At 44.3% G+C, this 27,416-nt stretch overlaps 1 protein-coding gene and 1 long non-coding RNA gene across 2 annotated transcripts in view; one reads left to right on the forward strand and one right to left on the reverse strand.

Moving 5' to 3' along the window:
* SLIT3 (slit guidance ligand 3) overlaps positions 1-27,416 on the forward strand; it is a 598,696-nt gene that overhangs the window by 253,837 nt on the left and 317,443 nt on the right. The gene's annotated exons all lie outside the window — the stretch shown is intronic.
* On the reverse strand, positions 2,910-26,244 carry LOC109503064. The gene is made up of 3 exons (XR_002161949.3): positions 26,028-26,244; positions 13,683-13,835; positions 2,910-3,228 (listed from the first exon to the last, which is right to left on the reverse strand). It is a non-coding gene; the product is annotated as an uncharacterized LOC109503064 (long non-coding RNA).

Consider the following 27,416-nt stretch of genomic DNA (forward strand, 5'->3'; position numbering starts at 1 on the left):
GAAGATCATGCCTAGTGCTGGGCACACAGCCTACACCCAGCTCAGTAAATGTTGAATGAATGAATAAATGAGTAAATGAACGGAAGTGCCATGTAAATTAGTTGGGGCTTCTTCTCAAAAGAAATGATACTGAAAAATATGTACATAGCCAAGATATTTAGAATTGATTCTAAGAATGATGCAGTACTTCTGTAATTTAGTTTGGGCATAATGGTACCAGGAATCATGGGAAGAGTGACAAATATTGGAATATTGGTCCAGTAAAGAAACTGTGGGCAGCTGAAGGTTTTGTACCCTTTTTCATGTTGTATTGACAGTACATCTGTTAATCACCATCTCCATCAGTTTAGGAGCCTCACATTAATGCACCATCCTTTGCAGAGGTGGGGAGTAGGAGAAAGGAGCCAGCTGTAAGAAAGATTTCCATCCTCTGAGGATAGTAACTAAGCAGCAAAGGTAGGATGCCTATTGGTGGGATTCTTCAGGTCATAATGTATGCACAAGACCTCTTTTTCCCCCCTTTATTAAGGGATAATTGATTGAGGTCAGAAGTTTTTGAGAGTCCTGGGAGATTTTTAATCCAGTGCCATCATGCAAAGCTTACTACATCAATAAGACGGTTCCGTAGGGGGATAGAGGAGTAATTGAGATGCCACACCAGCTGGAATCCAGATGAAGATACATTTGGAAGCTTAATCACAATCATGTTCTACACTAAATATTCATCCGTCTGTCTCCCAAAGAGGACAGGAAATTAAGTTGTCAAGGGCAGGGGGGATGAGGGTTTAGCTGAAAGAAGAAACCCACACCTCAGCCTTAATCTCTAAATATGCAAGACTGTCTTCAGTGGTTGAAGCAAAATCCTCTTCTTTCCAGTTTTATTTTCTGAGAAATATTTGAGCTGTTTATACACAATTTATCAGCTTTACAGTTACCAAAATGGACTGTTAAGATAGCTCAGGCTTCTCGCTGTGGGATAAATACAGATGAACAGTGCCATCTCAATAGAAAAATGCTTTTACTGAGCCAATATAGGAAAGTATTAAAGTTGTGTAAACACGCAAGGAGGAGCAGGGGAATTCCTAAACAGAGCTGACGGGCTGTGATTGCACATGCCATGAGGTTCTGTGTCCCAAAAGTTGGACCAAACCCTGCATGTAGTCAGTAGGAATTACGTCACATACTGTGAGTTTTCTTTCATTTCTTTTTTCTTTTTTTTTTTTTTATTTCCAAGTTAAACTCTTATGGTCCCTTCAAGGCATCTAAATTTCATTTCAAAGGGTGATTTGAAAAATGTGTGTTGCCACCATAAACTAGATGATAGTTTCCTTCACATTTTGGTCTGAGATTATGAATCAAACATTGGCTTGAATTAAAAGGGGCAGTGAAGCCCAGTGATATTATCATGTGAGGAGGTTGTATCAGGCAGGGTGTCTTTGGGTGCAAGTAACAGAGCAGTCCCCACTCAAATTAGTTTTAGTAAGGTAACGTGCACAAGTTTCCCTTTTCTCTGGAAGTTCACCTTATGCCACATCACTTTTACGGAAGACCTACGTTCATACCTGCTTTTGCTAAAGAAACAAAATCCAAAGAGGATTTTCACTTTTACAAAATGGTGTCTTCCTCTTTGCTTTATTCCACTTCAGCTTACAAAAGTGAGCTTTTGGTTCGCAGGGGACATCTGTATTTCACATGACGGAAGTCTTTAGGTGGGAGATACCCCAGGTGCAGGATGTTAGAGCTCCTGCTCTGCTTCTCTGTGGCTCTCTTGGTGCTCTGCCTTCCTCAGTGTGTTGACACCATCCTCTAATTAGGTCTTAGATGGCTATAGGACATCCCAGCCATCATGTCCTGATGCTTCAGTCCAGCAAGAAAAGGGGCCATCCCTTCTCTATGCCTTTCTCTTAGGGAACAAACTTCCTAGAAGCTCATTACTAGGCTTGCTTTCCCTGGAAACTTACCTCGGCCAGCCCACTGGTGATTTTTTTACAGCCATCTTTTCTTGGAAGTGGTGGTAAGAACACACCCATCCTCTTAGTGCTCTCTGTGATGTGACTAAGACATAGCTACCCATGACATCACCAAATTCATGTGGTGCAGCAGAAGGAACATGGGCTGTGTGGAGTCCGAGCTACATTTGAATCCCATTTTCACCCCTAAATAGATGTGTGACCTTGGTGAATGACTTACCTTCAGTGAGCATCACTGCCCCTTGTGTAAAATATGAGGATGACCCACCGAGAACTTGGGAGAATTCAAGCATGGCACACAGTTCTGGGTAGACATAGCCCAGTCATTATTCCCTTTCCTTGTGTGCCTTTTTATTGAGTGGTTCTTGGCGCTAACTTGCTAGCTAGTTTGCACCATTCCTCCTAGGTATAGGTGTCCGTTTTGCAACCCTATCTTCTAATTACATGTATGGTATAAAACATAATTTAATTGAATGTATGCGCCTACAGCTATGTTTGATGTGAATGCATCATATATAGACATAATGTGTGTGTGTGTGTGTGTGTGTGTGTGTGTGTGTGTGTATGTTATATGTACAGCACATATATCTTCAATCAACAGGTACATATTGAGGAGATATCTTAGGTTCCACGTTGTTCCAGGCACCCCAGTGTTCTGCTATGGTGCTACTCAAAGCGTAGCATGCAGATTGGTGCCAGTTGATGAACTGTATGTTACTGGTCTGGGACAGAGAAGTACAGAAATTGAGAGTAAACATTTAGACACATCATACTTTGACACTGCTAAGACATCCGTACCCGTGTTCGTCCTTGTGATCCTTCATTTTGATCGTATTCTCCAAAAGTACTGGTGCATGCCAGATTGAAAACTAAAACACAAACAAAACCAGCCAGCCCTTCGTGGAGTCACCAGAGGAGTTTGCTAGAACAGACACGTGCTCAAGCTGCTCCCCGCCTGCCAGGTGCTGCAGTTTATTTGTGGAGTGAGAAGAGACCATTACACAAAGTCGTCAAACAACAATACAAAGACAACAGTGAAAAATAATGTCATGAGGCAGTCATAAATGATCCAGTGCCACACCAGTGGTCGCGATGACACTTGCCACAGATGTCCGTAGGGGGACGAGGTGTCGAAAAAGTCTTCCCTGAGCAGGTGGATTTGTTTTGATTTCCCCTGCATTGCGGGCCTCCTGTCAGGGTCTGCTCCGTCCCTTCTCACTCGACAGCCTGACGGGTTAATCTCCTGGTGAGCGAGGGCCTGTGAATGAAGCTGGATGGAGTTATATGTCAGCCTACAACGGGCACACTCTAAGTATCCCGCTTCATTTTCCTTGACGGCGCTTTGATGTTAGCCTAAGACACGTCAGATTACAAGGGACGTCATGTCATGTGTCAAATCAGTGTTGGGGCTCCATCCTGACACTTTAATTAGTATGGGTGGAAGGAAAGGATGTATTGTTTTTCTGTTCCAAGGCAAAGACCCTAACACCCACTGAGAACTGTTAGGTTCTGCCCAAGCCCCTTTTAAAAACACAGCCTGTACCCCCTAGGATAATGGCCACAGTGTCAAGCTAATGAAAAGAGCCCCCAGCCAGGAGATATAAACCTCCCTTGACTCCAGTCCACCAGCAACGCCTTGTGTGAGCTATGTCCCCCAAGTGTCCTGTTCAGTAACACAAATGCTTGTTAATTATTGACCTTGCAGGCTTCCCAGCCTTAAAAAGTAGCTACTAATGCTTTCATATACTTCACAGGAGTATTAGCTGTTGAAATCATGCCTCTGACAGTGTGTCAGATGCCACAAATGATGCCAAATGGGGGGAGGGTAGGCTATTGTGTGTGTGTGGCGGGGGGACGCCATTGGAGACCTTTGCTTTTAAGAACCATTGTCAATTACCAGCAGTTTACTCCACAGCTGGAAACACCTGCAAACACCTTGCTTTGCTTGTGCCACTGCAAGCAAGTGGGGGTGTCAGAGTTCAGGGACGTACTCTATCCAGAAAAGTGCCCAGGCATGAACGTAGCCCTTTGCCATTTGCGAACGTGGCCCTGAGTAATGAGAAACCTGCGCTTTGCTGTCTGCTCCCGGAAGAAGGTCGTCCAACTTAATACTGAGCGAAATCTCTGAACGTCAATAAGCTGCATTCACTCTGACATCTAGACTCCTGTGTAATTAAGACCTCAGGTCTGGCGCTTGGTTTATCAGTGTGTCACTTCTCATTTACATAAGACTTTGGTTTTTCCCACATCTCTGCACAGACGCCGCCAAAAAAAATACTATTAACAATGAAAGGGCTGAGGATAGAGTTACACAGCCCATCGTGTCTTTAATCCCTGCTTAACATTTCCCTTAAAAAGAACATTGCCCTATTCGGAAATTAAACGCAATGTGTTAGATGTTCTTTATGGAGGGAGAAGGGAGGTGGATTTTCCACTGCTTTATTTGGAGCTTGAAAACATCCGATTTCATGCCCTTTATTCAACTGTGAGGCAGAATCTGCTGCATAATTGGAGGGTGGTTTCTTCATCTCTCTTTTAGAAAACAACAGACTCTTCTCACCTCCCTGTAGCTGGATGCTAAAAACTCAGACAGGACTCAAAGATCCCCTAGGTGTGTTAATCTAGTTTTGTTTATTCAGACTGAAGTCTGTTGGGGGAAACTGGATCCTACAAAGGAGAAAAGTGACTTCTGGGCTGCTGGAAACCATCCTTCCCTCCCCATGCAGCTTTCTCCGGGGCAAGGAGCAGTGGGGACCCAACACTTTGGATGCCTCCTCTTCCGACGTTAATGGCTGTGAGGCAGAGTTCATTGTTGCAACTCAAATGAGAAAAAGCGCATCCAAGAGAAGTTAGGGGACTCTCCCAAGACCACACGTGGAGTTGGTTATAGGACCTGGGAAATACTGCAGCCTCTACAGGCCTTTATTTGCATGCCAATATAATGTACTCATCTGCCAAATTAGGGGTAGGGAAAGGAGTCTAATAAAAAGGTACAGAGGGGCACCTGGGTGGCTCAGTCAGTTAAGCGTTGGACTTCAGCTCAGGCCATGATCACACGGTTCATGAGTTGGAGCCCCACATCAGGCTCTCTGCTGTCAGCACAGAGTCTGCTTCAGGTCCTCTGTCCCCCTCTCCCTGTGCCCTTCTCCCACTTGCATTCTCTCTCTGTCTCTCTCAAAATAAACAAACAAACAAGTAACTTTTTAAAGAAGGCACAGAGATAGGAGATTCTGGTTCATAGAACAGGATTCCAGGCCCTAAGATGTCTGTTTTAAGTAGCAAGCCACGAATAAAGGATGGAGACTTGGGCTTGCTTTCAAGGGTCCTCCATTCCAGCTCTGTCACTTCTACTGTGTGACCTTGGCCATGTCCCTACACCACTCTGGGCTTCAGATGCCTCATCTCAGAAGCAGATTATTATGGTGCCCCCTTTGCAACATTCCTATGAATACTAATGAAGTAATTCTCATAAACTACTTGGAGGAGTAACTGATGTAAACTTAGCTTTCAGTGAATATTGCCTATTAGTAGTAGCACTGCTACTGTTTTTATCCAGATGGTTAGTCCCTTCTGAATGAGACAAAAACAGTGATTGACTCCACTGCTGCCAGATTTTCCCCATGTCTGTCCTCAATATCTGGACAGTCCTAGGAGGCCCAGGCAGCCCTGGAAGGCACCCAAGAATCTAGGTCAGTTCTCAACCTGGGCCCTAATGAGAATTATCCCAGGGAACTTGGTAGTATACTGAGGGTCCCATGCCTGAAGATTTTTGTTTACTTGATCTGGGATCCAGCTGGGCATCAAGAGTTTTAAAAACTCTCCAGGTGATTCTAACGTTAAGAACCCCTCGGTTAGCAAAAGGCCCTATTAATTTTGATACTGAAAAAAGTCCCTGAAATATGAATGGTACAAGCTATTATTTCCCAAGTATAGTGTTTACTGCTGATGTTATGTGAGATCCTGATAGTTCAGATTATTTGTATGTTGATAGCCTTCCAACTATTTTAATGTGAATTAGGAATCGATATTTCACAAGTGATATTCTTGAGATTTAAATTCATTAAAGCTAAAAGTGGAAGGGAATATATATAAATTCAATTTAAATAAAATACCAAGTATCTTTATGCATTTATGGTTTAAAAGTATGACTTTAAAACATAAATGACTAAGGTTTGGGAGATATAGTATGAAGCAAGTATGGCTATAGTCATAATTCTGAGAAAATATGATAATTCTAAAGAATAAAATTGAGTAATTGTACAACTTTATCATTTGAAAAATTAAAGGTAGATTTATGGTGGAATATAATGAAACTCTGAACCCATCTAAGAACACAAATTCCTTGGTGGCTAGTAACTTACTTTGGGGATGCAACTGGAGATAAAAATGTTATTCCATATTTACTCAGAACTATAATTATAATTACTGTGTATATACTGACATGGTTAATGATAATGGCATCCTGTATTTTAAGAATGCCTTACCATTTACAAAGTACTTGCACTTACATTATGTAATCGGATTGCCTGATAACTTGCTGTGGTTGGGCTATTGGACCCTCATCACAGCTGGGGAAAATGAGGCCTAAGGGCTTGGTTAAATGGCCTGTGTCACGTTACAAATAAGATGTAATAGTGCAGGGCTGGGACCTTGTCATCCAAATCTAAGGTAGAACTTCTCATTTTTACCACTCTTGTTCTTCTTCTTTTTTTTTTTTTATTTATTTTTGAGACAGAGAGAGACGGAGCGTGAATAGGGGAGGGGCAGAGATAGAGGGAGACACAGAATCTGGAACAGGCTCCTGGCTCTGAGCAGCCAGCACAGAGCCCGACGCGGGGCTCGAACTCACGGACCGTGAGATCATGACCTGAGCCGAAGTCGGACACTCAACCGACTGAGCCACCCAGGCGCCCACCACTCTTGTTCTTCTAAAGTCTTGTCCATGTTGCCTGCTCTCTCCCTTCCACGTTAAATTATAAAATCTCCCAAGGGCATCTCTGTGACCGTGGATTTCCTTTCTGATAACTGGCTCCACTCTCAAGAGCATCCAGTGTTACTTCCAGTATTAGAAATTAATTGGGCCAGTTAAGTTACATATATACAAAACCACCCTAATGAGGCTCCTAAAAGTCTCTTCGCTTTATACCCTTGACCAACCCCATTTTTTTTCCAGACAGTAGCCAAAATCGGACAAATGGACAGTAGCTGTCCATTTTGCTTTGCATAAATTCTAAGCCCTGCACCGCCTGACCCGTCTCCCATCTCCTGGCACTCTGGGCCAGCTCATGTCCTTGATATCCCTCAAACAGGCCACACTCTCGTTGCTTCATATCTAGACAATATGTTGTTTTGTGCAGCAGGAATGGTCTCCCTCTCCCTCTCTACCCTGCCGAGAAAGCCTCGCTTCAGTGTTGTCTCCACAAAGTGGAATTCTCTGACCTCCTAAGTGGATGAGATCCCCTCCCCCACCCTTACTCTTTCGTACAGCAGGCAGATCTTTCCTTCCTAGTCCTTATTATGATTTGGAATTATTTATTGGTGTGAAGCTGCATGAGGGCAGGGAATCAGTCATCTTCATACTGGTTTTCTATTATTCTAGTTCAAACTCTAGCACGGAACTTAGTACATGGTAGTTGCCTAACAAATTTTGTTGAATTGATGAACAGAATATGAAAAGGCTGTGGGGTAGCTTACCCTCTCTGAGGACAGGGCACAGTTTTCACCTCCCACACTGACAGCAAGTTGGGAGGTCAGAAGTGTTTATAAGATCCTCAGGGCTGATCAGGGCCGCCTGCAACTGTACTATCCTGAAGCCACTGTCTATACCTGACAAGTACTACAAGCTGGGTACTTCATATAGGAAATGACAACCTGCCAGCAGCTTCCAAGCTGCTTTTTAAGGGAGAGAACATTCTAGTTAAACCAGGGTAGGAGACCCAGAGCAATGCCAGCCCCACCCTTCCATGGCTCCCCTAGGAGTTCCCAAGGTGGCATATAAGAACCCTGCAGTTTTCAGAACACAATTTTAAAACCATGCATCTAGTAGATAAATACAGCACCAGATGTTAAAAGTCTGTATTTTGTTCCCAATGATACCACTTTCTATTGCTGAGCCAGGAAGTTGCTTTTATTGGCCAACTTTTAGTTTCCTTACCATTATAATAGATATAATACTGCTTATCCTACTTGTTGGATTGTTTTGTAGACAAAATAAGAGAAAATGAAAATATTTTGAATAGGTAGAAGCACTTTATATTATTATTTGAGACTGAGTTACACAGATATGATGTCTTCTCTATAAAGGCTTTTAAATGAAGACACACTTATTTTCACAGATACAAAGGCGTCCCAAAGACATAAACACAGTGAAAGCACAAATGCATTATTCATTAGTGTTATGGATTTAGGTGGGTAGTCAGAAAGAAACAGTGTTCTATAGCAGGAAGGTCTTTGCCTGCGAATCAGGAGACCTGATTTTGAACCTACCTTGTCATCCAGTTGCTATCTGTGGGAATTTGATAGGTTATGTAACCCCTGGAAGCTTCTATAACCCCCATCTGTAAATTGCAGGGGGCCAAAGTGGGTGGGAAAGCGGAGAGGGGTAATGATATTACAGTAGTTTGGAGGATCCCGTGAAGCAAATAAGAAAGGCCTCTGGAAACAGCAGAGCGTCTTAGCAATGCAAGGCATTAGTATTATCCAAGCTCTTGCATTGCTTAGGCAAGGGGAAGTCAAGGAGTTGTCAGGGAAGGCTGCCCAGAATAGCAAGGGAGTACCAAGAGCGGCTTGCGTAATGACAGGGAGAGGCCAGGTCTAGCCAGAGAACGTGTGCTTCGGGCAAGGGAGCAGCCTGGGAGAGGGCTTATTTCCAAGGAGCTGGCAGGACCCAGCCAAGACGGTGAGTCGTCTCCCCTTCCCAGGAGCTGAAGTGGCTCCTAAAAGCTCTGGATTACAAGGCAGAGGACAGCATCCAGGTGGGCAGAATGTGTTAAAAGGATCCCAAGCACACTCAAGGATGTTTGTTTTTGATTGGAAGATAAGGATTAACTGGATTAATGGAGCCTCATGGATAGAGAATGTGCAGACGCTAATTACCCCTAAATTACAGTGGATTCCATTGGAATTGTGTATTCTCCTCTACAAGCCTAACTGCTGCCCCTCCTTCCCTCTCTCCCTTCCTCCCCACACAATGCTAAATGAACATGTCATGGTAACTGAGATGAAAGGCCTTGAAATTTATTTTCCACTTCCCTCCAAGATCTCTTGTTTGCAAAATACAAGAGGAACTAGGTTACTAATCTAGTTTCAGTTTATTCCATACCAAAAAAAAAAAAAAAGTGTATTCCAGGGTCTCAAATTTCTGGAAGATTTTTTAAAGCCCTCTTTCCTTGTTATGTTTCTCTGCCACACCGATGGCCTAAATAAGTGGTTCTCAGAGTTGAGTGTGCTTCAGAGTCACCTGGAGACCCTTTTGAAGCACATTCCTGGGACCTACCCCCAGACTTTCTGCTTCAGTTGTTCTTAGGAGGTCCCCCAAACTTGCATTTCCCACAAGTTTCCTGGGAATACTGATGGTGGTGGTCTAAAGACACACTTAAGAACCACTGAACTAGGGAAAACGAAAGCATTTTGAAGAACCTGGTCAAAGGAAGAACAATGCAAACCTCAAAATCCTGGGGCTGCATTTCCTGGGAAATGGAGGTACAATCATTCAGAACTCAAAAACTATTTATTTCCTAAGTCAAATATGCATATTATCTTGGATGTTGTAAAGTCTGTAGGATAAATGTGCTTTTTTATGCATGGGGAATGCATAAAAGTCTGTAACTGGAGAAAGTTCTGGCTGGTGGCCTCCACCTGCTCCCCCCTTCACTCTGGTTTGCCCACTACCTCTCCTGTGGATTACTGTTGTCAAGAGTTTTTTGGCATCTCCACAGCCATCACACCTCCAGACCCCTGAACATCCCCTCTGCCTTAACCTTGCCAATATGTGTTCAGTCCTGTTCCACATTTATTCATAGATCACTTCTTCTGTGCACCACTGGGTAAGGCTTGGGCTCCCTTCGCTAATGCCTTCAGAACTTTGCAAAGCACTGGACAGTGAATCAACAGATTTGGGGGTTCTGGTTCTGGCTTTGCATCTGTCTGGAAAGAACACTCTAAACCTCTGTGCATGATTTTACTCATCAATTAAAGGAGAAAGTCTAGCTAGATTAGTGGTCCTTCCCCTTTAGGAGAAAATGAAAATTAAGTGTATAGACCTATTCCGGGAAAATGCACATATGCATGACATGCAAAGTGTTGCTTACAATTTTTAAGCTGCATAAATAATAGTATAGTAATAGCAAGCAATAATAATAGCTGGCATTTATCAAGTGTCAACTTTATGCCAGACACCGTGCAAAGCACTTTACATGTATTACCATATTTAATCCTCGCAACAACCCTGTGAGGGCATCAGGCCCAGTTTCTAGATGAGAAAATCATGGCAGCAGCAGGAAGGAATGCATCTCAGGTCACCTAGTAGTACGCAGCAGAAGGGAGACTTAAGGCAATTTACATTGTCCTGAAACTGATAAATGGTCCTCCGGGTTAAGAAGGGACCCTGTACTAGGTGGTATTTCAAGTTCCTGAAGCTCTGAAGTCCAAGTATTTGCATCTTGCCCCCAATTTTCCTAGTCCTGAGAACCAAACATCGGGGAATGACCCATGGTGTTCTCAAGGCTTTTATGCATCAGAAGTGATCACGAAAGTTAGAATATAAAGGAGATTTGGGGTTCACGCTCGCAAAGCAAGTCACTTCTGTCCTTTGTGTCTGTCTTAAAAATGAATGCTTTCTTATCACGACTTCTAACCAGAGGCAGCCTCCTCTCAAGGCAAGGGGAAATACCCATCTCGGCTTGGGCAGGTCAGTGATGTGACAAGATAAAGGGCAGATCCTTAATGAAAACCACTCTGCCTCCTGCCAGCAAAGGAGTTTTCTTAGTGCATTTCAAGTCCACTAACACCTCTTCCCAGATCAATGGCTTTTCATAAATGCACCAGGAGATCTTTGAACCACTAATGCTTCAGGGGCTGTTTAGGTTTGGAGTCAAACTGTTTAATATAACTCTCCACCAAGTCTGGCTCTATTGAAAGGTCTCAGGAAACAAGGCGGGGGGATGTATAAAAAGCAGAACTGCCATAGCCAAGTGACGTCCCCCCACCTAGGCCTCCTGTTTATACAAGCAAATTGGACCAGGCTGATTACTTACAGGAGGGGAAAAAAGGAATGAAATGACACATGGGTCATGGTAGAGAGTTGAGTGAAAAGGAATCAGATTAAAGATGCCTTTCGATTGGAGGGGAGCAATTCATTTGCTTGGGGATGGAGGGAGCCATTGATTGGCTTCATCAACAGATTAAGTCACCAACAGATTAAGCACTACAATGAATATTGCGCTGTGCCAGGGAGGTGTGGGCCAGGCTTCCCAGTTCCTGGGAAAATGAGTGCCATTTTGTTTAAAACTTCTTCAAGCACTTAAGCTAAAGGAAGGATCTTTCCCAGAAGGTAGAGGACTGTCAGCATCAGGAGATATTATGCCAAAGGGCTGTCTTCCTTGTGTCTGTGCTATGCCCACACCTGCTTTCACAGAGCCCTTGGTGAGAGTGGTAATGAATAGTAATGGTAATAGTTGGTATTTCCTGAATGTCCCGGTCAGCACTGTGTTCTGTCTTTACCTCATCTAAACAGCACAGCAGTCTTCTGAGGCGGATCTTCTGCTGTTACCCCACTTTTAGATGGGAAAACTAGGTCTCCATGCAGATAAACAACTTGATCAATGTCACATCCATCTGGGATGGGAATCTAGATGATCTTGTCCACTTAACCACCTGTGTCTATCTACCTGTGAGAACATGATCCACCATCATTGAATGTTTTGTTCATTTACTCCTGAAGATCTGGGACCTAGTGATTATTTCATGTATCACCTTGTTTAGACTTCAAGCCCTGTGAGGGCAGCGACCATGTGGTTCCTTTAAGTTATTTCCCACCAGAGTTCCTGGTAGAGTAGAGACCTGATCCCTATCTTTTATCCTTGAAAAGTCACTTTTTTTTAATGTTTATTTATTTTTGAGACAGACAGAGATAGAGTGTGAGCTGGGGAGGGGCAGAGAGAGGAGACACCGAATCTGAAGCAGGCTTCAGGATCTGAGCTGTCAGCACAGAGCCTGATGCAGGGCTTGAACTCACGAACTGCGAGATCATGACCTGAGCCAAAGTCGGGTGTTTAACCGACTGAGCCACCCAGGCACCCCGAAAAGTCACTCTTAACGCTACTTTAGAGTTTTATGGATTTTTTGATATAATATTAATATAAAATCACCACATAAAATATTGCTTTAGGCACCAAAATTTTGGAAAGATAAAAAGGAGAAACCACAAGAGGTAACAGTGATTAACATTTTGCTATACAGCCTTCTACTCTTTTATGTGTATAGGCACATAAAAACATACCTTAAGTAGGATTACACTAGGGGTGCCTGGGTGGCTCAGTTGGTTAGGCGACCGACTTTGGCTCAGGTCATGATCTCACAGTTTGTGAGTTCGAGCCCCACGTCGGGCTCTGTGCTGACAGCTCAGAGCCTGGAGCCTGCTTCAGATTCTGTGTCTCCCCCTCTCTGTACCCCTCCCCTGCTCACACTGTGTCCCTCAATAATAAATAAACATTTAAAAAATGTTTCTCTCAATAATAAATAAACATTTAAAAAAATGTTTAAATAGGATTACACTGTATACGTTGTTTTGTAGCATGGTTTTTTGCTAACAACATATTGTGGACATCTCTCCACATCAATAAGCCTAGATCTTCAGTTGTTTGTATGTCATAATCTTGCAGTGTTCCAATGTGTGGCCAGGTCAGAATGCAGTAATCTGCAGTCAATCGACTGGGTGCTCCCTAGTATTTGCTTGTCCCTACAAGATGCAGCAAGCCTCCCTACACCTACAGCTTGCTGCTTCTGTATTTCCATCACTGCTCTTGGCCCCACTTCTTGAAAACGTCACTCCCTCAGCAGTTGCTTGGATCACAGTTCTCGAAATGGCAAAATATGTATGCTGTCTGTTTCAGGATGCCTTGAAGACTTATACGATCCAGTTTTTAATATAAAAATTTGGCTGTGGCATAGCCCTTAGAACAGAAGGAAGTCACAAGTGCCATTTCTGACTCAGTCCCTCCGGACATACTAGCCTTCTCTCCTGTGAATGCCCCATCGCTGGAGTAGATGCAACCTGGGGCTTGTAGCCACTTCCAGAAATACCCTGTCTGTGAAATTGCAATGGACAGCCAATAAACCCGGGGTCAGGGGTTAATGAATGCCAGGAAGAGCATGGGAAGAGGAGGCAGGCTGGAGGTTTGGGAGTCTGGGGAATGAACCACTCATCTTTTAAGTTCCTGGGCTCAAGAGCATCATGGGGAATCACAGGTGGCTGTAACTGTATGAAGACCTGGCCAGGTATGAGGGTGGAGCTGGGGGAGAATTCAGGGTGGCAATGAGAGTTAATATAAGGTACAAGCCTGGGAGCCCTATTTATTATTTTTCATCAGCCAAAGAAGGCAGTTTTTAGATTTAGGTTTTTTTTCTTTGATGAGCTGTCACCATGGTGATAGAATTGGAAATTCTTTTTCTGACAGCATTGCTGTTAAGCCATTTGTTGAATTATTTGCATACCGTGACTCTAGAAGGCCCCCAGAGCTGTGTGCTTCCCTCTCTGTCAAGAAGAAAGTTGGTGTCAGCATCTCTTGGGTTCTTTGCCACAGAAATGTCCAGGTTTCCTGCATGCCTGGTCTCTAGCAGGTATTCCTGGATTCCCCATAGTGCATCCTGCAGAAGGAACTCATGAGAAAACAAAACCAAAGAGAAGAAAAAAGTGAAGAATTTACCATCTGTTCCAGGGAAATTTGAGTCTCTCTACTTTTCTCTGGACCCATGTGGTTTGGTCTCTGGTACATCACGTCTACAGAATCCACCACAGGGCAGAAGTGCTTGGAGGAGACATGCAGTAAGTATGACCTTCCAGAATGATCCAGGCACTTAGGAGCCCAAGTTGCTGCTTCCATTACTGGGCTGGAACTATCTGAATTCACACAGAAGAATCTGTTCTTCTGTGAGTGATAGTTTCTTTAAGATTCCAGATGGATCCAAGATAATTTTTGAAATTCTCTTAACTTTCTGACTGATTTCAAAACTGTATCTGGAAAAGTGCCTTCTTCACATCCTTCTCTGACTTGGGCCCAGTAAAAGGATGGATTGCATTCTGAAACTTGCAGCACTTTTTGCCCTGACTCACACTTCCATTCAGACCTCTTCTCTGAAAAAGCACCAGCCACAGTAATGAAGAGCCATATCCTAATGAGAAGAAATTGAGTTTACTGATTATCTTCTAATTCAGTGAGACTTGGATGTGTCTGGAGACTTCAGGAGTCGCAGTTGGCCTCTGATCCCATGGCCCTGTGAGAACTCTATATGCCTAGGTAGGAATTTTTTGAAGCTGCCCCTATGTCTTGGGTTTGTGTCTTCTCATTTTGTCTCTTCTCTGCCCCCATTCCTCTGCTACTCTTCTTTAAAGACAAGTAGGGGGTGGTGTATTCTGGGTTGCTATCGGTTTGCTTCTGGAGGATGGGGTGCGTGTGACAGCTTGGGCAAGGCACGGAGCCCAGGCTGTTTGTGTCACACTCCGTTCCCAGTGACAAACACTGCTGCTCGCCTCCCTGTCCAAATCTAATAGCACGTATGTTCTCCCAGTTCCGTGCTGTTGCTCAGGAAACGGAAGCAGCAGCATGATCTAGAGTAGGATTATGGCTTAGTCAACCTTAAAGCCTCGCAGCGCTTCTGGCAACTTCTGGCAGGAAAAGCCTATCTGCTCCCACTGCCCAGGGAGAGGTTTGTGATAGACAGGTTCCTCTCCGTACTGGGAAGGTTTGCCTCCTGAAGTTAGAAAATATGTGTCTGCCCACAGCTCACATTGGGGCAATGTAGTTCTCAAACTCTAGGATCTCAGCCAAATCCCAGCCTTGCTGCTCACGAGATAAGGCACATGAGATAAGTGCTTATTAAGCACAAGCTGTTATCATAGCCCCTTCAATGGCTCTCCTCTTCCTCCCTGGGTGGACTGGCTGTCCTGGAGTTTCCCAGTTGCTAGACCTTAGTGCTGCTCTCCAGATTAAGTTCCTGGCTCAGAGGCTTACCAGCTGGATGATTGGTCATGTTCTTCACCTTTCTGATCCTCCCGTTGGTTATTCATAAAAGAAGAATAATTATGCCTATGTCCCAGCCGGTTTTGAGGATAAATAAAATAGCACTCATGAGGCCCATAGCTCAGGACACACCCAATGTGGCCTTCTGGCAGAATCTAATTCTCCAAATTCAGGATATAAATGTTTCCACTGGGGAGAAAAAAAAAACAATTCTTTCCCTTTCCCTGGATTCAGTCCTTGGTCCCTTTCTGAAAATGCACCTGCCCCTTGTATACCTGCTCCCCTCTGTCTGAGGAGATGGGTGAAGCACAGGTGAAAACCCAACCTCTGGCTCCCTTAGACACACACTGACACACTCACCCAACTTTTCTATCCCTGCTAGCACATTGCAGAGAAGGCCTTTAATATGGTGGGGGAGCCCAAGAGTTTGGGGCACAGGAGGCAGGGTGAAGATTCTAGGAGACATCCGTGGGAGAAGGTAGCTAGGAGTAGGATGGAAAGAGAACAGAAGGTAGGAATGAGGAGGAGGAGACAGAGAGAGAGAAGAGATTTCCCAGTGAGCTTAGAAGCCCCCTAGTTTCCTAGAAGGCTTTGGGGAATTTACCATAGCTTCTTGTCACTGCCAACGGCCTCCTACCCAGAGGTCTAGAGCTGTCCCTAAAGAATACTAAGGACCTGTGAAAACCTTTAGTCTTATAGTCATTCTTCTTTTTAAAAAGTGTTTTTAATGTTTTATTTTTGAGAGAGGGAGAGCATGAATGTGGGAGGGGTAAAGAGAGAGGGAAACACAAAATCCAAAGTAGGCTCCAGGTACTGAGCTGTCAGAGCCTGACACAGGGCTCAAACTCACAGACTGCAAGATCATGACCTAAGCTGAAGTGGGACACTGAACCGACTGAGCCACCCAGGTGCCTCATAATCATTCTTCTTTAAATGAAAATTCCACTGCCTCCAGTTTTTAATAGAACCCTAATATAACACAACCTTTTTTTTTTTTTTACAAAGAACAAACCATTTTCTTATAATAATGGAGGAAATGAAACCCCAAGTCCATCTCTGACAAGAGACTCACTGCTGTAGATACCAACATGTGGACCTCATGGAAGAACTCACACTAAAGCCTTCTTTGGTTCTCAGGACCTTCTTTGGTGTGCTTGCATTATACACCTGTGTGTATCTGGACACTCATGCAACTCCTCACCATAAGATGGCCATCCAGAGTGATAAAAATGTGGCTGGTGTGACAATAAATAAATTGATTAGGAAGTTTTCAGGAACTCACAGAGAGTATGCTCAGATAATGGAAGTCAGAGCTTTCATTTTCGTAGGCCCCTTCATATAGCCAGAGAATATCATTTAAAAAATTTTTTTTAATTTTTTTTATTACTGAGACACACACACACACACACACACACACACACACACACACAGAGTGTGAGTGGGGGAGGGGCACAGAGAGCGAGAGGGAGACACAGAATCTGAAGCAGACTCCAGGCTCCAAGCTGTCAGCACAGAGCCCGACACAGGACTCAAACTCAAGAACCGTGAGATCATGACCTGAGCCAAAGTCGGACACCAACTGACTGAGCCACTCAGGCTCCCAGGGAACATCATTTTAGACTGGGCGTCTCTAGAAGTACAAATGCTACAGTGCTTTCACTAAGAAGCACATTTTTGCTTACTACCTGTTCATCGTTTGCTCATTTTCTTGTGGAGCAAGGCAGAGCTTTAAGCTTGGATGGGGTGTGTTTCCTCTTGGTGAGTTTCTGTGTTTAAGCACAGAGCACATACTCTATTGTCTACTTGTCATGGCTCTTGTTCCCTTCGGGAGGGGAGTTAGGGCATGTGCCAGAGAATTTTGTCTCCTTTACACACCCTATGTTTCATCTAAAACAGTGACAGTTCTGAAACCACTTCCTGCATCTTCCTGTTACCCCAGACACATTTTGTCCAATAGGATACCCTTAGCTGCAAGAAACATTAATCTCTGACTCGTAGAACTGATCAACCTTTCATTATTTTCAGTGGCAGGATTGTGTTTGTACAAGGAAAATATAAGAAATACATAGTGTATGTAAACACAGTCTGCAAACATCAGTTTATATAACAATTTCTCGCTCATTCCCACTTTCCACAAAAGCTAAACCTCACACACTGCTGGGGCTGTGTCCATGCTCCTGGGTGTTTAAATGGTGCCCACATAAAGAAGGAGGTGATGGGCATCTAGTTCAGAGCATTTAAGTCTGGCTACCTGGGAACCCAATAAGACAACCCCCTCTTTACATCCACCTTCCTTCTTCCCTGCAATTCTGCCCAGCACAGGAAATTATTCTTCTACTTCCTTGCCCCTCAGAAGCTCTGGGAAACTCTCAAAGACTGTCTCCCCTTCAAGACTGCTAATTGCCACCATGAATCCATTCTTCTGTAATGCCCCCGCACCAGGACAGAGCGAAGGTAATTCTGAGAGGCTTTGTCCCCTCACTTGGCTCCACCTGGCACAGTTGGTCTCCTCAGACCTCAGCTTCTATCATTCTTCATCCCATCCACGTCCAGTCCTGCTGCTTGGCAGAGAAAGGTTAAGAAAGGGGTCTCTACCATGTGCCCATCTGTGTCTCAACTCCCTTCACAATCCTTTTCAATATTTTTCCCAACTGGAGAAATCTTTGGATCAGAGAATTTACTAATTCTGACTAATCCAGTATACCCCAAGTACTTAGTGCTCAGATCAGCACTGTCCAACCGAATTCTCTATTATGATGGAAATGTTCATTATGGTAGCCACAGCTACATGTGACTGGTATGACCAATGAACTGAACGTTTAATTTTAATTGACGTAAATTCACATAACCACATGTGGCTAGTGGCTGTCCTGTTGCACAGCACAGGTCTAGATTTTTCAAACTTAAAAGCCAAGAGTTAATTTCTTTGTTCTCTATGTTGTATAGGACAATCCATCCCTAAGGCAAAGGTAGAATATATCCTGTGTGCTTGGGTACAAGAAAGCGTATGGGTATTGGTGGGTGTGGTGTGGAACATTATCAGTTATCACTTCAAAATACTATCCCCCCATAAATAAATAAAAAGCCATGCCATACTTGTTCAGTCAGTGGGAAACCCAGAATCTGCCCATTGCCCATCCCTTAAACCTTATAGAAGATACTGAGGGACCTCTGAAGGATCACAGAGATTCTTGGAACTTGCTTTGGAAACCACTGAGCTAGCTTATATTTGAAATCCAGTATGGTTCTGACATTTTAAAGATGTAGACTTGTTTTGATGAGGAAGTCATGCCTTCAAAGGGGTGGTGACTTACCTTAAGGTACACAGTAATTCTTTCAGGAAAGATCTGAAAGACAAGTCTGCCACACCTTATCAGAACTCTTTCCCCTGCATTTTGTGGCTTTCTACAAGATATTAACCTGGATGCTAGACTTTTCCATCTCCCCTGAAGGTACTTATTTCTTGGAGAAAGGGACCAGTCTCTTCCTCTAGCACTGTGAATGACAGGGCTTCTACCTGTCATCAATGGGGAGAACAAACTCATTATGCTGGCACTACAGGATGTGAGGCTAGCCCTCAGGCCAAACAGTTCCCACAACCACTGCCCTGTCTTCTCTAACCTTCTCTTTCCCTATAAACAAGTAGCAACCCATTATTTCCCATCCTGCATTTGAAAATGCAAAGGACCTCCCTCCTTAATTCTTTTACCTATGGAGAGAACTCTGTGTTTAAATTGAATTAATTGGGCTGCTCTAGCAAGTGAATTCAATATAATGTATAATGACCCAAATTGATTGAGATTTATTTCTCTTACATAAAGCCCAGAATGCGTTTTCCATGCATGAGTGGCTTGGTCCCAAGTAATGACTAAGAGAGACCCAAACTCCTTCATGAATCTCTGGAACCTCCAATAGGATGACACCTAGGTTCAAGGCTAGGCTTGTCTGCAGCTAGGAGGATCAAGTCAGGGAGATTTAACAGTCCAGACCAGTCTCAATTCCTTTTCTCATTTCCTTGGCCAGAACTCAGTTACATGATCAGGCCTAACTGCAAAGGAGGCTAGGAAATGTAGTCTAGATACATGCCAGGAAGACAAAGAAATGGATTTGTCCAACAGCTAACCATTCTCTTCCACCCTTCTAAGCCATAGAACCCTTTATATGCAAAAAGCCAAATAGGAAATATTTTCAGCTTTACAGGCCATACTGTCCACTTCTGCACTGCAGTATAAAAGTAGCCATAGACAATATGTGAACAAAATGGCATGACTGTGTTCCAATAAAACTTTATTACACAAATAGGCAGTGGGCCAGATTTGGCCTAAGGACTGTAGCCTGCCAGTCTCTTTTCTGGACCAGGGAACATGCGTATTCCTAAACAAAACACAGAACAGGAACATTTTAGACTATTTTCAAAGAACTGAAAAAAAGTATGTGTATTTTCTGTGGATGCTGGAGGCAGCAAAAGCAAATGGATTATGAGGCTATAGGAGGTGTCGGGGGACTTATTTAATTAGTCCTTTATAAAAGTGGAATATTTTCAGCTACGCTTCGAAGGAAAGGCATGATAGCTATGAAAAGAATATTTATTAAAAATGTAGATTTCGGGGCGCCTGGGTGGCGCAGTCGGTTGAGCGTCCGACTTCAGCCAGGTCACGATCTCGCGGTCCGTGGGTTCGAGCCCCGCGTCGGGCTCTGGGCTGATGGCTCAGAGCCTGGAGCCTGTTTCCGATTCTGTGTCTCCCTCTCTCTCTCTGCCCTTCCCCTGTTCATGCTCTGTCTCTCTCTGTCCCAAAAATAAATAAATGTTGAAAAAAAAATTAAAAAAAAAAATGTAGATTTCAGGATTCCACCCTCAGTATTTTGGGACAGGGCCCAGGAATCTGCATTTTTGGCATGCTCTCCAGCTTGTTTTAAGCAAATGGTAGAGGTGGTAGGTGATCACAATTTGCTGAAAACTGCTAAGCCATTAGTTTTTCTGATTCTCATGGATGTAGCAGTTATGACATAACTATGGGCCTTCTGAGTACATAGGAAATAAGATGCAAGGCATAGACAAATTCACTAATCTAGATAAACCTAATCCCCTTTTCCTTCAAGGAAGCTATGGAATGTATGGGAGTGGGAGTGATCCTACAGGTCTTTCTAGTTTAATTTTTTTAACTGAATTAGCTTGGGACAGTAATTAGCGACAAATTGCATATGGCACAACCCACAATTGGTTGTGAAGCAAGGAATAGAATCAAGACTTCCAATGAGACTGTGACTGGCAGGCAATGTTGTTTCATTTAGGCAGTCCACCACTTGCATCCCCTCCTCTGAAAAATGGCAGCTCCCAGATCTGAGAAGGACCAGTGTTTGCACTGGTGAGAGAGTCACAGTCGTAGGGAATGAGTTGACACAGTTGGGTGATTCTGATTCTTAACACAGTATCCCTTCCCTTTCCCTCTCCATGATGCAGCTCAAAGTTCTGTGAAACAACCCTGGCCAGCACTTCCCCTCCTATCACCCAGCAGCCCAGAGTAGGAGGAGGCAAATCGGCCTGGGAGAATCAGCAGAGGCTAGGTGTCAAGGCTGGGTGCCAGTGGACACCCAGCAGAGAGAGGCAAAAATTCGCTCTCTGCAACTTTGAGGAAGTCACCGCAAGAGTGCCCAGGAAAAGGAGTCCCTTATGCCAGCCTGTGTGTTCATGTTGCAAAGATGTAGTTGCAATAGAAGGAAAAAGAAAACTGCCTTCTATAATACTGTATGTTAATTATACTTAAAAAGAAAAACAAAAGACAAGTTAAAAACAAAACAAAAACACTGTGTAGGCCAAAAAAACAAAACAAACAAACACATAAAAAAAAGAAACATAAGTGCCATCGAGCCCTCCCCTTTCCCCTGGATCAGCAGTCACACACCTCAGAATGGGTGGAGATGTTTTCAGTCCCTTGGCAAGAAGACTGCCCTGCGCACAGGAGTGAAGAGCAAATCAATATGTGTGTTTGCACAGTTCAGCGCCCAACTCAGAGATAAGAAGAGGGAGAAAGATAAATCACTGTAAGGTTTCTTTCTCTAGTAGAGGATGGGAGTGCTGCACTCAGATCTGATTTCTAGGCACAGAAATTTGCCCTTAAGTGACGTTTCCCACCCCATCCCTCCAGGGCGAGGCCTGGCAGCCCCCTGTCAGCTGTTTGTCTGTAATCAAGGGTTACCGACTGAACCTGTATCTTCAGCTCATCAGCTTGGCTGTGCCCTGGGGTCAGGGTGGTACTCTAGCACTGAGCAACCCCATCTCCCTGGGAAAGGCAGCTTTCATTTTTATTTTAGTGCCCTTTGTAGCAGCCCTCTGATGACTTTGATAAAATGCATACATTCAGAAAATTCAAGGTGGAAGGCACCTTGCCTTGGTTCACTCCCTGATTTCCATGTAAATAGGAATCACCTTGGGAGCTTGTCAAATTGTGGTTTATGGTGCACCCATCTCCCAGAGATTCTGACTCAATAGTGACTGAGGTGAGGCCTGAGAACTTGGATTTATATAAGCTTTCCAGGTAATTCTAATACAGATGGTATAAATGATGCTGGTAATTCTGGGACAAATGGTGTAAGTGGGAGACATAAAGGACTGGGGAGGAGAGGGAGGGTTTGGGGGAGTTTTGGTTTGTTTGTTTGCTTTTGAATTGGTTTTTGGAGATTTAGAACCATAACCTCACTCAACAGTGAAACCTAGCAATCTTATCAGCCTTGCATTCAAAAACTTTGTTTTGTCCGACTGGAATTTTTCTCCAGCTTAAGCCCTTTTTTCTTTCTTTGATCCTCATTGGCTCCAGATTGCTTCTCTGACTTCTCCCCATATAAGCAAATAAACGAAATAAAACTTGGGAGCTGCTTGAAGACACTAAGGCTTTTCTTAGGCTTTTCTTTCTCTTACTTTCTTCTTTTCCTTATAGACAAAATTCTTCTAGGACTGCCTCCTAGGACCAATTATCTATGCCACTTCTTCCATGCTTCCTAGTTACTGCTGTAGTACATGGCTTTGAGGTCAACCAGGAAATTTGGCCCCATTGCCATGTAGAGGCTTATGGGAAGCATTCAATGGACTCTGAGGGGCTGGCTGCAGATGGTATGTAGTTTGGCCCGCCCTTTCCACCATGCTGCAAGCGAGGGCTGGCATAAGTGTTATGAACACCCCCCAAGGTAACTGCTTTCCTTTCCTTAAAAGCTTTTTGTGAGAGCCTCCAGCATTGCTGGGTCTATGCCTTTCCAGCCCCATTTCATGCCATAGCTCTTCTTGGCTCACTCCTTGACTTTTCTGTGTTGGGGACCCTCAGTGCCTGGGGTGAGCTGGGTTATTAGGGAAGAACAAAAGGGAATGTTCCAGAAGAGTCTGGAATGGGGGGAGGGGTGGGCAAAGAGGAATCACAGATGATCATGAAGCACCTGATCTACTGACCTCAAGGTAAAGACTACAGGTACCTCTAACTCTAATTAAGGCCCTACTGTATATGCCATATATTTGCATGACTTTTCCAAGGCAAGATTAATTGACCTGCAGATCCACAATGACTTTTTTTTTTTCAACGTTTATTTATTTTTGGGACAGAGAGAGACAGAGCATGAACGGGGGAGGGGCAGAGAGAGAGGGAGACACAGAATCGGAAACAGGCTCCAGGCTCTGAGCCATCAGCCCAGAGCCCGACGCGGGGCTCGAACTCACGGACCGCGAGATCGTGACCTGGCTGAAGCCGGACGCTTAACCGACTGCGCCACCCAGGCGCCCCCACAATGACTTTTAAAGGTAGATTGCAGGTCTAGTCCCAGAAGGTGCAGAGTTTACTGGAAAATTTAAAGAAGTTGCCATCAAGCAGTGATAGTTTACATCACAAGGGATGACAGAGTGTGGTGACATGTGAGCCATGTGACCTCAGAGAGCTCACTTTACGCTCTCTAGACATTAGTAGGTATATATGGAAAAATGATTCCATCAACAATAAGTAATGTTTATGGAGCATTTACTACATTCTTAACATTGTATTACGTGCTTTATATAATATTTAATTGAAAAATCATACTAACCCTATGTGGTATATACTATTCTTTGTCCCATTTCACAGATGAAAAAATGGAGGTATAGAGAAAGCCAGAATCTGTGTGACTAGCAACATGCTCTTAACACTGTGCTGACATCAATCTCCTGTTTTATTGTGGACTGAATGAGGTGTGTATGAGGAGTTTAGTGCAGTTCATAGCAGATAGCACTCAACAAATGATAACTACACATACTATGTATGTTTAATGGATGGGTCCATCCCAAATGATGTGATTTCTCAATTTATAGGAGTAGATGCGCTTAATGAAGAATGAGGATATTATGTTTTGCTAACCTTGCACATTATCATACCCTCTCCTAGGAAGGCTTTCTGGATCCCCAAAAGTCACTTCTCCCACAGTCAGCATGATGCCTTAGTTGCTAGATTTCCCCCATGAGCCTGTCTTGATTTCTGCAGCAGAAATGTTGCCATTTGGGCGCACCTGTTTCTGTATTAGACTAAGCTTCTTGGTGCAGTGACTGTATTTATTGTTCCATACCACCAGGACTCAGTCAGGAGACTCTCTTTTGCTGACTGGCTGGTATGTCTTATTTAATGCTTAACAAGAGACTTGGGGATTTGTCTTAGAGCCTAGGAGCGGGATAGTTGAACCATAACCATGGGACATCAGCTACTCCAAACCTTGTGAAAACAGTTGCTGATTTGCTGGCTTTCCTGGTTGGCTGCTGGGGGTCACTGGCCCCTGTGAGGCAAATGAAGGGCACTTGGCCAAGAGGAAGAAAAGAAGAAAGGCAGAAGATGAAACAGGAAGAGCAGGGGAGAGAAAAACAAAAGAGCATAGAAAGTAATGTTTGCATAGAAGTCTAAAATTTTTAAACTGAAAAATCCTTAGAGGGTGCCTATTCCAATTTCTTAATTTTATCAAAAAGGTTGGAAGGCTGTAGACAGGTTATTACATAAAGTTACACAGCTATGGATTATGTATCACTTTTGGACAATCCTAGCAGAAACCATTCTTGCCCGTGTGTGTGTGTGTGTGTGTGTGTGTGTGTGTGTGTGTGTGTGTGTGAGAGCATGCATATTGCCAGACTCTGGCTTCTGGGACCCCATTGCTCACTGGCTCCTGAAACTCAGAATTCCAGCGTTCTTTTGCAGATGTACCCACAGCCTTTAAATGCACACCTGCAGGAGTTCTCCCACTGGATTCTGGGTCACCAGGAAACATGCCCTGAACCTGCCCTTATAGCAGGAGCATTCCATCTTGCTCATAAGAACAGCTGCTAAGAAGGGGCAGGTAGTGGTAGTTGCCATGACAAGGAGGGTGGCCAGAGCTGCTCCTGTTTTATCCTTTCATAATACATAGAAAATCTGCACTGGGCCAAATCTATCTGTCAAGGGTGTTGCTTTGTTCTCATTTGGTTAGGTGGTGTGCAGTTTATTTTTGCATGGATATGCGGCCCCCCTCAATAACTAGGTTTTACTTTTTGCCCTTTTGGCAGTTTTGTTCTGTAGCCTACAAAGTCATTGCAGCCTTGTGAGGTTGCTTCTTAATCCTCCTGTGAACAAGGCTTCCCCTTCTCTGCCCTGTTCCCCATCCTTCCCTGCAGCCCCATGTACAGAGAAAGCTGTTGCCAGCTCAGAGAAGCAAAGGGAAGCATTTGTGGCTACGTGAGGGAAGCTAGCTTGACATGAGTCTCGACCTGCCCCTTTTTGTTGACCTGTTTTAGACTTCGCAAAGCCACAACTGTTCCTGTTCTTTCTCTTCCAGACCCCATCTCCCCAGCCTCCCGCCCCCACCAATACTTCAGATTTCTTGGCTCTCACCAAATTTATACTGACTTACCATTCCATGTCTTTAGATATCCAGGCCCTCAGCAATTTGGGCTCAGCAAATTCACTAGATACAGCAAGAGAGAGTATGAGAGAGAGACTATGTGTAATATATAATGGCCAGCCATACTTCCAGAGAAAACGACCTTGAGTTTCTCAGGCCTTGTGTACGATGTCAGAGACTATAGTCAGTTCGTGTGTGTGTGGTAAATCTTTAGAACATCAAAAGTAAAAGAACATTACTGTCCTTCCTTCCTTTCTAAAAAGAACATTCTCTGTACTCTAAGCCCCAATGGCAAGCAGGAGTCTAGATTTTTGTGTGGCATCTTATAAGTCTTTTGTTCTTTTCCCTTATCTCCTCAGTGCAAAAACTAGCACATGCTGGGCCCGTAGCATGAACAAGACAGGTAGAGCTTCTCTTCCCAGGGATCTGACAGTCTAGGGGCAGCAGGCAAGCGCAGGTAAGCAAATACATACGTGAGATGCTTTGGAATAAGTGGCATGAAGTCATAGAAAAGGAAAACGTGCAGAGGAGACAGGATGCATGCAACTTTATATTTGGAGGCCTGGTGAGGACTCTCTGAGGGGTGGACACTTGGGCAGAGACCTGAATGAGTAGAAGGAGTCAGTCTTGCTCAAAAAATGTCCATCAACCCAGGAACTGCTTCAGGCCCTGACTGCCCTGAACTGCCTGTATAGCCCGGGTTCAATTCTAGGTGGGTCTTTGCCTCAGTATGGGCTTAGGGAGGGGTCAAGCAGCCGCTGAACACAGAGTAACCCAATCTTGGCGACATGTTGGCCCTTTGAAAAATGAAACCTGTGTTCAGGTCCCCCAGAGCACAGGGATTTCAGTTTTAAAGAGATGCCCCTGCCTGTATCCCATTTTGCAAAATTTCAGCTTCTCCTGGAAGAGGGCTTCCTGCCTTGGATCCTGGAGGCCCTGGTATGCTTACCTCCTGAGGATACCGGCTCTCTGAGTATCGTTGGACACGGAATCTGGGCAGTAAGCTCACAGGATAGTAGGGTGGAAATAGAGGCCCCAGATGTTGTGTGCAAGTGGGTGATGAAAAGTGTGTGGGAGGTGGGGACCAGTTACAGGGCTGGTTAGTGTTCAGATTTGTGGGCTGCTGCTCGAATTATGACATCACAGAAGGATGGGACAAGTTGTGAATCCAGCAGCATGAACATGGCTTTTCCTCTCCTTAGTTCCCCATGTAGCTGGCAAAAATTCTCTTAAACACAAGATGAAGCAATGCAGCCTTGCAGGGGGGTGTGGGGGAGGACGGGACCCCTGTTGATAGCTCACATTTTTGGCACCTGCTGTGCGCTCAACACTGGGGTAGGCAGTGGACATGCATTACTTGCCTTAACCCTCTCAATATTTGACACAGTAGGTCATAGTACTCGTCTCATTTTATAGATGCAGAAAGTGAGACTCACAGAGGTTAAGTAACTTGCCCAAAGTCATCCCAGTCGGATTCAATGGCCAGGATTTAACTCAGGCCTGATTTAAGAGTTTGTATCTCTCTATCCTTCACCATAGTGTTTCACTGCCTAGTGGCTTAGGCGCCAGACCTGCCAGAGTAAGACAAATGGAAAGAGGTGACCTACCTTCCTAAAGGCGTTTTCTGAAGTGATTTCTAAAGCTATGTGATACGGGTAACTTTCCCGAATTCACTCAGTAGTTAGTTGCTTAATGGATGAATAAGTAGGATCAGGGGTGGGGGTGGGAAGCAGGGAGAAGGAGAGACATGGGTGGAGAATGATTTCCAAGGCTGGATCTTTTCTTTATTTGACTCTAGTAAATTTTAACAAGGCCCTTAATAAAATCCCAGTGCTTAGCAGAGCCTCCACGTTTACAAGTCACTGGCCTGGGGCGGAGGAAGGGAACTTGGAATCCTTGGAATCCTGGCGCAGAGCTTAGTCCTGCTGACCTTTCATCGGATCAGGTGAACCGGACTGGTCAGAACAGGCACCATACTCTGAGTGCATCACTCCTGCCAGATACATGGACCAGGAGTCCTGACGCTGGCACGAGAATGGCCCCAGCTCCTTGGAGCTGGCTCCTTAGAGGACTTGCTCCAAGCCAGTGGATGAGATGTTTGAAAGAAATTCTCAGATACAGTCATCACAGGTCTGCAGAGCTTCGTGTCATTGTGCTTTGGAAATGTTACAAAATAGTCGTTGGTAATGAATACTGTGGTGATCGTCAGAACCCGTGTCTCATTCCCCAATCTGTAAGATGCCCTTTCTCACACCCCAGAAGTGACTTCCACCAACAAGGAGGAGTTATCATTGTTGGTATTAACTATTTAGTGGGCAATAAATAATATGTATAACAT

The sequence above is a fragment of the Felis catus genome, chromosome A1 (genome assembly GCF_018350175.1).
Source record: "Felis catus isolate Fca126 chromosome A1, F.catus_Fca126_mat1.0, whole genome shotgun sequence".
NCBI classification, from domain to species: Eukaryota; Metazoa; Chordata; class Mammalia; order Carnivora; family Felidae; genus Felis; species Felis catus.